This window comes from Prionailurus bengalensis, chromosome C2 (assembly GCF_016509475.1).
Source record: "Prionailurus bengalensis isolate Pbe53 chromosome C2, Fcat_Pben_1.1_paternal_pri, whole genome shotgun sequence".
NCBI lineage: Eukaryota > Metazoa > Chordata > Mammalia > Carnivora > Felidae > Prionailurus > Prionailurus bengalensis.
Window position 1 is genome coordinate 158,965,781 of NC_057350.1, and position 8,049 is coordinate 158,973,829.

The 8,049-nt window shown below is 50.0% G+C and overlaps 1 long non-coding RNA gene across 1 annotated transcript; it reads left to right on the forward strand.

The window, feature by feature from the left end:
* Positions 1-3,159: 3,159 nt before the first annotated feature.
* LOC122492431 lies at positions 3,160-7,748 on the forward strand. Its single transcript, XR_006299618.1, has 3 exons — positions 3,160-3,591; positions 4,834-4,913; positions 5,589-7,748. It is a non-coding gene; the product is annotated as an uncharacterized LOC122492431 (long non-coding RNA).
* The last annotated feature ends 301 nt before the right edge of the window (positions 7,749-8,049 follow it).

Consider the following 8,049-nt stretch of genomic DNA (forward strand, 5'->3'; position numbering starts at 1 on the left):
GGGGCCACCACACCTCTCCGGTGGTGGCTTCGCATCGGCTCAACTCCTCCAGCAGCTTTCCTGCGGAGTCTCCTTCAAGAGCAACACAAAAATCCCTCCCCTTGAATGAAAAAGAATAACCTTCTCTCTCCCTTGAGAGCACCTACCTGAATGCTCCAAACGCAGATGTTCCCAAAGACAGTAGTACTGTTTCTTAGAGGAATTTCAATATGTTAAATATTCCTACTTTCTTAGACCATGACGAGACAGACATCTAGGTTTACAAAATAATTATGTTTCTGTGCATTTGTATAGGATGATTAAAGAATTCCGAATGTGCCCCAAGGGGCCCAAGCATTCAGGGAATTCCTGCAGTGCTAAAGTGACCTTTCGTACCTCCTTCCTCCCACCCCCACCTGGCCTCTCATACTGTCTCTGCTTTTCTCCACCAGCAGACGTGGGGATCACGTATCAAAGAGAAAGAATAGCTCAAGAGGAAATCTGTACTGTCCTTATTTTATAAATTGGGTTTAATAATTCATCTAAGAGAGAATTTTTAGCAACAAGGTTTGCATATAAAAAGGGAACATGCCTTCCCTAAATAGGTATCTGTTACTCTTGCTGCAATGCTGAGTGGGGAGAAAAAAGGCCAGCCAGGTCCAAGTGCCTCTTTCAGATTCTCTAAGGACATCGTGGTCTCCGGCCCGTTGGGCAAAAGTGATTTGAGAGCAAGCTTTGCAAGGAAAGGAATTTAAACCACACCCTAAAAGCCTCTTCTTTGTCGCTGCAGAAATCCACCTAGAGGTCATTGCAACAAACACGTATATTCCAAAAAACGTCTGCAGACTGCAGGCCTGTTCATTTCCTGGTCCTAAAACGCCACCTGCCCAGACCCCCACTATTGCCTCAAATACCAAACCCGCGGCGTCTTGTAAGTCAGACGGTGTCGGACTTGAGGGTCTGCAGGTCTCCACGCGCTCACACAAAGCTGTTCAGAATGTCAAGAAAATCAGTCATTCACACAGCTGCGCTGCTCATGCGTGACAAGCTGACTTAAAATATTTGTCACTCCAACTTGCTGATGGGGAGGAGGGGGAGTTGGTAGAATGAAAGGGGAGGAAAATGAACAGAAACCTCTAATTGCCCAGGTTTGCTGCCTTGAATATTTCTGCAAGTAGCTCTGAGGCAGGCGGCGGCACGGTCCATGTTTTCAGACCTGACAATGGGTAAGTGGCCAGGGAGCCAAGGCCCCGCAGAAGAAGTGATTAATACCTCCTTTTTCAGTTTATAGACAGCATCCGTCTCCTCACCTTAGAAAAAAATTGTTGGAGAGTTAACTCTCCTAATTTCTTTCTCTAAAAGTCCCCATTTAACCATATCCTCTGCAGAGTCCCATTCAGTCAGGGGAGCATCCGAATAAACCAAATTTTCCAAATGTTTAAAAAATTTGCAACAATGTAGTCTTTCTCTTGAAGCCCGGCACATTCCAACATTACATAGGTATTTTTTCTTTAAGTGTGTCATTTGTTTAACAGAGTCTCTTGAACAATGACCCAGAATGAGGCGGGGGTGGGGGGTTGGGAGGGGGATGGACACATTCATTCTACCTAGAGGTGTGTGGACTGAGTCTACCTTTCTGGAAGGTATGTGACCCCTTTGAAACCGTGATATTCTTTGACCTGGCAACTCCATTGCTAGCCATGTGTCCTAAGGGAATAGTCAAGGTGTGTCAAAGATTACTGCATTCTGATGCTCACTATTTATAATAGCAAAACTAAATGTTAAAAAAACAAGGCTAGCAATTAAATTATGGCAAAATCGTATAATGAAATAGTCATTAAAAAGAGGTGGAGGAGAATATCTGGCAGGGAAATGTTCATTGACGTATTGTTAAATTTAAAAGAGTGCAAGGCAGAATGTCCATTATACTGTTTTACATTTTTTAATGTAGCCATTTTAATTTATTATATTTCATATGCACAGAAAAATGACTGGAAGGATTTTTCAACAATCTATGGCATAGGGGGCGCTGAGATTTTGTGCTCTCCTACATTTTCCTAATAGGAATCAAGAATCAAACGTGTTCAACTATATGTAATGTTACAGTTAGAATAAAAGATGCTACCAGTAGGTTTAAAATGACGGTGACCTTTATTAGATAAGGCGTTGCGAGATCCCACTTTGCCAAGCCACAGTCAGCTACTCTGATGCCTTCTGCGCCTTCGTGAGCGGCCTCTGGGTTTCGGATGAACCGAAATGGTGTTTGACCTGGGGGGACGTGAAACGGGTCCATGACCCTACGGCTCTCCAACGGGAGACCAAGGGCTCCGGCCTTTAGGAAATAAGGGGCGGCCGGCAAGATGGAGACTCCGAAGCCACGCTGAGCTCAACAGCTCTGCGGCTCAACCTCTCAGTGCCTCGCTTCCCCCTCCGGAACCCGAGAGGGACACCGGCACCTCCTTTCCCGGGTGGTCACTGAGGATAACCTGGGTGAAGCCGAGGGAAGGGCGAGAGCGGTGCCCGGGCACAGAGTACGCGCTCAGCGAACGTCGGCGGACAACCCCGCCTCGGGGCCGGCCGAAGCGCCCGGAACCCCCCGCGCGCCTCGCGGGCCACGGCGCCCAAACCCCGGCGACGGCTACCGCGCTCGCACCCAAACGTCCGCCGGGGGCCCCGTTTCCAGCGGAAACAATGCGCGCGCGCACGCACGCGCACGCCCCCCGAGCGCGCGCCCCCGCCCCCGCCCCCGCCCCCGCCCCGCGCGCGTGCGCGCAGCCGCGGCGCGTCCGGCCCCCGCCACCAGCCCCGCGGACCTGCGCCGGCTTCTAAGTATTTCTTGCTGTCACCAGACCCTCGGCAGCCGGCGGGATGCAAAGGAAAAGTAAATGAACTGTAAGGAAATAACACAGACCTTTCCGCATTCTGCCGCCTAAAACCGCCTCTCGATCCCCGAGCGTTCTCTCGGGGTCACCGCCGGGCCCGGTAAAAGCCGGGAAAGAAGGCGGGATAAGAGCGTGGTGGGCAGCGAGCCGGATGGGTAGCGACGGGGGAAGGGGAGACGAGAGCGCCCCCCGGCAAGTGCCCCTCCCCCCCCCCGCCCCGCCCCGCCGTCCTGGCCCCCCCGCGGGAGGTCCGCTGAGCCAGCCGGTCCCCCGAGGGGCGGTCCCTGCGCGGCCAAGGTCAGGGCGCGGGGCCGGGGCTCGCAGCTGGGGCGACGCACCTGCTCGAGACCTGCCAGAGCAACGGCCTCTAGGGGGCCGACTCCGCTCCCCTGCCCTCGGCGGCACCTCATGCTCCAACCCCTGTCTCCCCCCACCCCGACCCCCACCCCCGCAGCAGAGGCAGCCCAGGGGCCCGATCCCTCCCACGTGATTCAGGAGGGCCTTTTTCAAAGAAAACGGAAGCCACCTTTGGGAAGACGTCAATGGCAAACGGATAATCATTTTGTTTTTATGACGGGACCGGCAGGCACAGAAATCTCAAATTTTTCCTGTGGGCTCAAGAGCCCTTCAAAGTAAAGAGGAAACTAATCTCTGAGGTTTTCTCTTATACATCCTATGGAATGCGTATTAAAATCCTGAATGCTAAAACTCCATTGGAATTTGGTTACAGGTGAATTTGACCAATTGGACACACTGTGAAGAACCTAAAGTAGGGGCGTCTGGGAGGCTCTGTAGGTGACTTGGGACTCCTGATTTTGACTCAGGTCATGATCTCACCATTCACGAGTTGGTGAGGGTGTTGAGCCTGCTTGGGATTCTCTCTCTGTCCCTGTCTCTCTGCCCCTTCCCTGCTTGTGCGCGTGCTGTAAATACATAAACAAACAAACTTAAAAAAAGAGTAAAATCACCACGTAATAGTGTTAAAAGCCCACCATCTTTTGGCTGTTGGTCCTGTGTTTGAAATCAATTATTTTTTACCCCTTTTCTTCTCGGTTTTGTTATCTGTACATTATTGTCTTACGGATAGTGTGGTCTCCTTTTGGAGCCAATTTGACCCCACTCTCCTTTTGGCAAAACTTTTATTTGCATTTCCCTTGTGCACCCAACAAGTCTGTGTATTAACAACATGCTTCATTTTTGGCACAACAGCCTCATTAATTATGTCAGCAGAGAGCTGGCATCAGGACTCTTGGTAATTCCTGTCTCCTCTCTGCTGGCATGGTTGCTTCTGAACTACCAACCTACCATCAGCGGGCTTCATTCTCCCTTGGCGGTCCCACCCCACTCCCCACTCCTTTGCTCCAGCCCACCCACCTCCCAGTTCTACAAAGAACGGAACATGAGGGCTAGGAGAATGAACTCTACTCGTTTTAGTATTCTTTGGCTTAAAAGAGATTTTCCGGGCCTGTATCTCAGGTCCTTCTGGACTCATTGACAAGTTTTTGAAGATGATGATGATTTTAACAGTGGTTGCCATTTATTGAGTGCTTTCTATGTATCCAGTGCTTTAAAGAAAAAAAAAAAAAGGTAGATTATGTCATTTAATTCCTAATACAAACGCTAGAGGCAGCTATCATTATTAATACCATTTAACAGAGGAGAAAACTGAGGCTCAGTGAGTTAAGGTCACAGGGCCAGGACCGGCAGGGCCAGGGTTGGACTTTGACATATCTGCTTTTGCTGTGCCATGAAGCAGTCCCCTCTCTCACAACACACAACCACGTTGGCAAAAGGCTGGGGCTCAAAGGTGTGAAATTTGGAAAATCACTTCAAAAGTTAAATGGCAGGTAATGGGGCCTAAAAAAAAGGTCAGGAAAGCCGTCTCTGAGAGTGTTGACGTGGCTAATGCAGCCCAGGACATACCATTGTCAAAAACACAAAACACAAAACTCTGGTTATGTTTTATTTTTAGTTTCTGAAGTTCCCACAGAAGTCTGAGATGGTGGCCAGTAATTTCTCCTTGAAGCCTAACGCACCTTACCCAGTGACTAGGTAAGTAGGGCAGGGGTGGTTGTTTTCACAAATGTTACTCCTGATTGTAGTATTATACCATCATTCAGGCCATCATGTCCCCTTTCCAACTGTATCCGGCATCTTGGTGGATGTCCCAGGTAAAGCTCATCAAGGAATTGCTAGTTCGTTCCCGGAGAGGAACTGCAGTGGCCACCTTACTAAAACTCTGCGGTCGTGAGGAGTTCCTTGAATATGAGGGCTCAGCCATCACTCAAAAACATTTATAAAGGATCGACTTTATACTAGGCACTAAGCCGAGGCACTGCAGACAAATACATGTGGCCTCCATTCTAATTTTACTTAAAATTTTACTTAAATTAATCAGAACCGCTGACCAATGGGGTGGGTGGTAAGGTTGAGGGACAGTTCATATCATGTTAGAAAAAGATGACAGCAGGAAGGAATCAAATGCATTCCCAAGAGAGAAGACCCTAATGATTGGGTTTGTCATCAGTTACCAAAGACAAAGAGGCCGTCTCAAGAATAGATAGGACGGATGCCTTGTCCCTACCACAGGGTGAGGCAAAGGGCTTATCATAAACTACATTATTTTTTAAAGTTACCAAAACTTGATATGCTCGGTATGAAAAATTCAGACTCTGTAGAAATATAATAACTTGGCATTGACCTCTGCCCTACAATCTCTCTCTCTAGAGATAACTGTTGTGAACAGTTTAGTGTTGAATCAAAGGACCTAGTGCTTCTTTCTTGAACATGACAGAAAAAAAAAAAATTCCAAAGAACATAGCCCAAAGGAAAACAGACCGCAAAATTTAAGGAGTCTCAGCTTGCTGGGTTATGAGATCCTTCTTTGGGGCGACCCACTTACGCCCTAGCCTTGACTTCTGCTATCTGCGTTGGAAGAAAAGCCTAAGACAGGTAATATTTGCTTGTCACATGGAATCTAGGACTCAGTGGCAGTCGCCAGGCAAGTGACCGTTCCATCCGCTGGATAAGGCGTTAACAGGCTCTACTTAGGCGCCACACGTGTCCGTCCGGTTGCTGTCACAGTTAAGCCTCAGCCAACACGAACGTCTTTAGGTTAAATTAACTTACCACATCATTAGTATGTAGAGCCTTGGGGAACAGAACAGGCATGTGTTAAGGAGGAGAAATGGGTTGGTGAATCAGTGCCTGGGCTGGGACATTGCAATAGGGGCTCTGGGCAGCTGACGCTCCGGAGGGAATTTGACAGGGAAAGAAGGGGCCATGGCCCGAAGGGTGGGCTACGTTCAGGGCATATACTTTACACACTTCATGATTTTTGTCTTGGGCAGACAGTAATCGTTATAGTATAAAGTTAGACTTGGGCTGATTTTCATTAATTTCTATCAGCACAGACTTGTCCAAGGGCTCTACCTCTTTACATCCTGCTCCAGAACCTTGGCCTTGGAGGAATTTAAACAGGCCTTGAAGGCTGAGTAAGGAGTGGCCACGCTGCCGTCAGGCCCCCTAATATCCATCGTCCCGCGCGTGGCCCGTCTGAGAAGACTGCTTGGCCTGGCCTCCCTCGTCCAATGTGGCCATGTGACTAGATTCTGCTCCGGGGTGATGAGTGGGAGTGGTGTGGGCAGTTTCTCCGTAGTGTCTTCTGTTCTAGGCCGGCTTCCCCGGAAGTAGATGCTGACAACAAGAGTCCAGCACAAGCTGTTTACTTGAGAAGGTGATTCTAGGAAGCATAAGGAGGGGAGTAGGGGAAGTGTGTCGGTCTGGATTTTCTAAGTAGGTGCCAAGTGGAATTACACGTACGAGGATTTTATTAAGGGAAGCACGTATGGGAGGGACAGCGGGGTGGGAGCCAGATGAGGCCAGAAGGGCTGGCGGACCAGCCGGCAAAGGTGAGTCTGGCCCGAAGTGAAGAAGAGGAGGAAGGCCTTACACTGCCTGCCAGGCTGAGGAGAGGTAGCAAAGCCGGCATCAGGGGGCCCCAGTTCCCCTGGGAACGACCTGCGTTGGGGTCCTTGTGACAGTCAGCGACTGGAGCAGTCCGCGGGAAGAAGGCCTTGCGCGGGCACAGCCGGGGGCTTCGTGGCACGGTGGCCAGCCTTGGTAACTGTGCCCTTCGGGTTGGAGGCCAGTCCTGGGTGCATCCTCCCGCCACTGCGGGAAGCGAGGCAGGGAGGGAAGGGACGTTAAGAGTGCACCCGGGCCGCGGAGGCACCACCTGCTGGCATCCTCTGGGGACCGGGTCAGCCCCCACCCGAGGGGCGTACAGCTGAGGGGCGACACGCCCCCACCTGTTGAAACTGCTGACGGGTTTGTCTTCGCTACAGGAGCCGCGCGCGCGAGACACCTTGAGAAAGTGGTTTTGAGGAAGCGTTTCCACTGGCTCCTGCGTGGAATCTTTCCCGCAGAGTTGCTAACAAACTGAACGTACGACTGACTGGGGTTATGCATCCTCTTTCTTCGTGCTCCTCACCTCCCGCCCCCCTCATTTTTGCTGGAGAATTGGAAAAGCGTGAAATGCCCCCCAGAGTGAAGAACACAGCACAGGGGACTCCGGGTAATCCACCCCTGCCCGCTGTAAGGACACGCTACCCAGTCCCGGATCATAGCCTTTTCTCTTCTTTACAACTCCGCGAGGAAACTTACGGTCGGGAGGAAAACGACAAAAACAGAAAAACAAACTAGGAAGAAATACACCAGAGCAAGTACGGGCTGGAAGGTGGTGGAATTACGGATATTTTTCTCTTATTCCATAATTGAATGCGGTTCTAACTCTTTTACTTAAATGTTTGTAGTAAGGCTATTTTTCTACTTTTCTGTATGCTTAAATACTTCCATAATAAAAATTGTATTTTAATTTCAAAGCAATTGTTCCTCTTGGCCTTCCCATTTTTGCAACCCTGATATCCACTGCTTGCTTCCTGGTCTTCCTTTCACGGCCCCATTCTCCCTGCCATCAAGACCCGAAAGATACCATTGGTTCCAAACCCTTGGTGGTTCATTAGGGACACAGGTGATCTTGGGTAGATGGCAAGCCTCGGTCGTTCCCGGCTGGGCAGTTCCCTGAATCTAAGGGGTGATGATGGTGGGGGCTCACCTGAGGGGAAGCTGGCAGGCGAAGTTTTGTCTGAGCTTCTATTCGGTCCTCTGAAGAAACGTCATTTTCTCC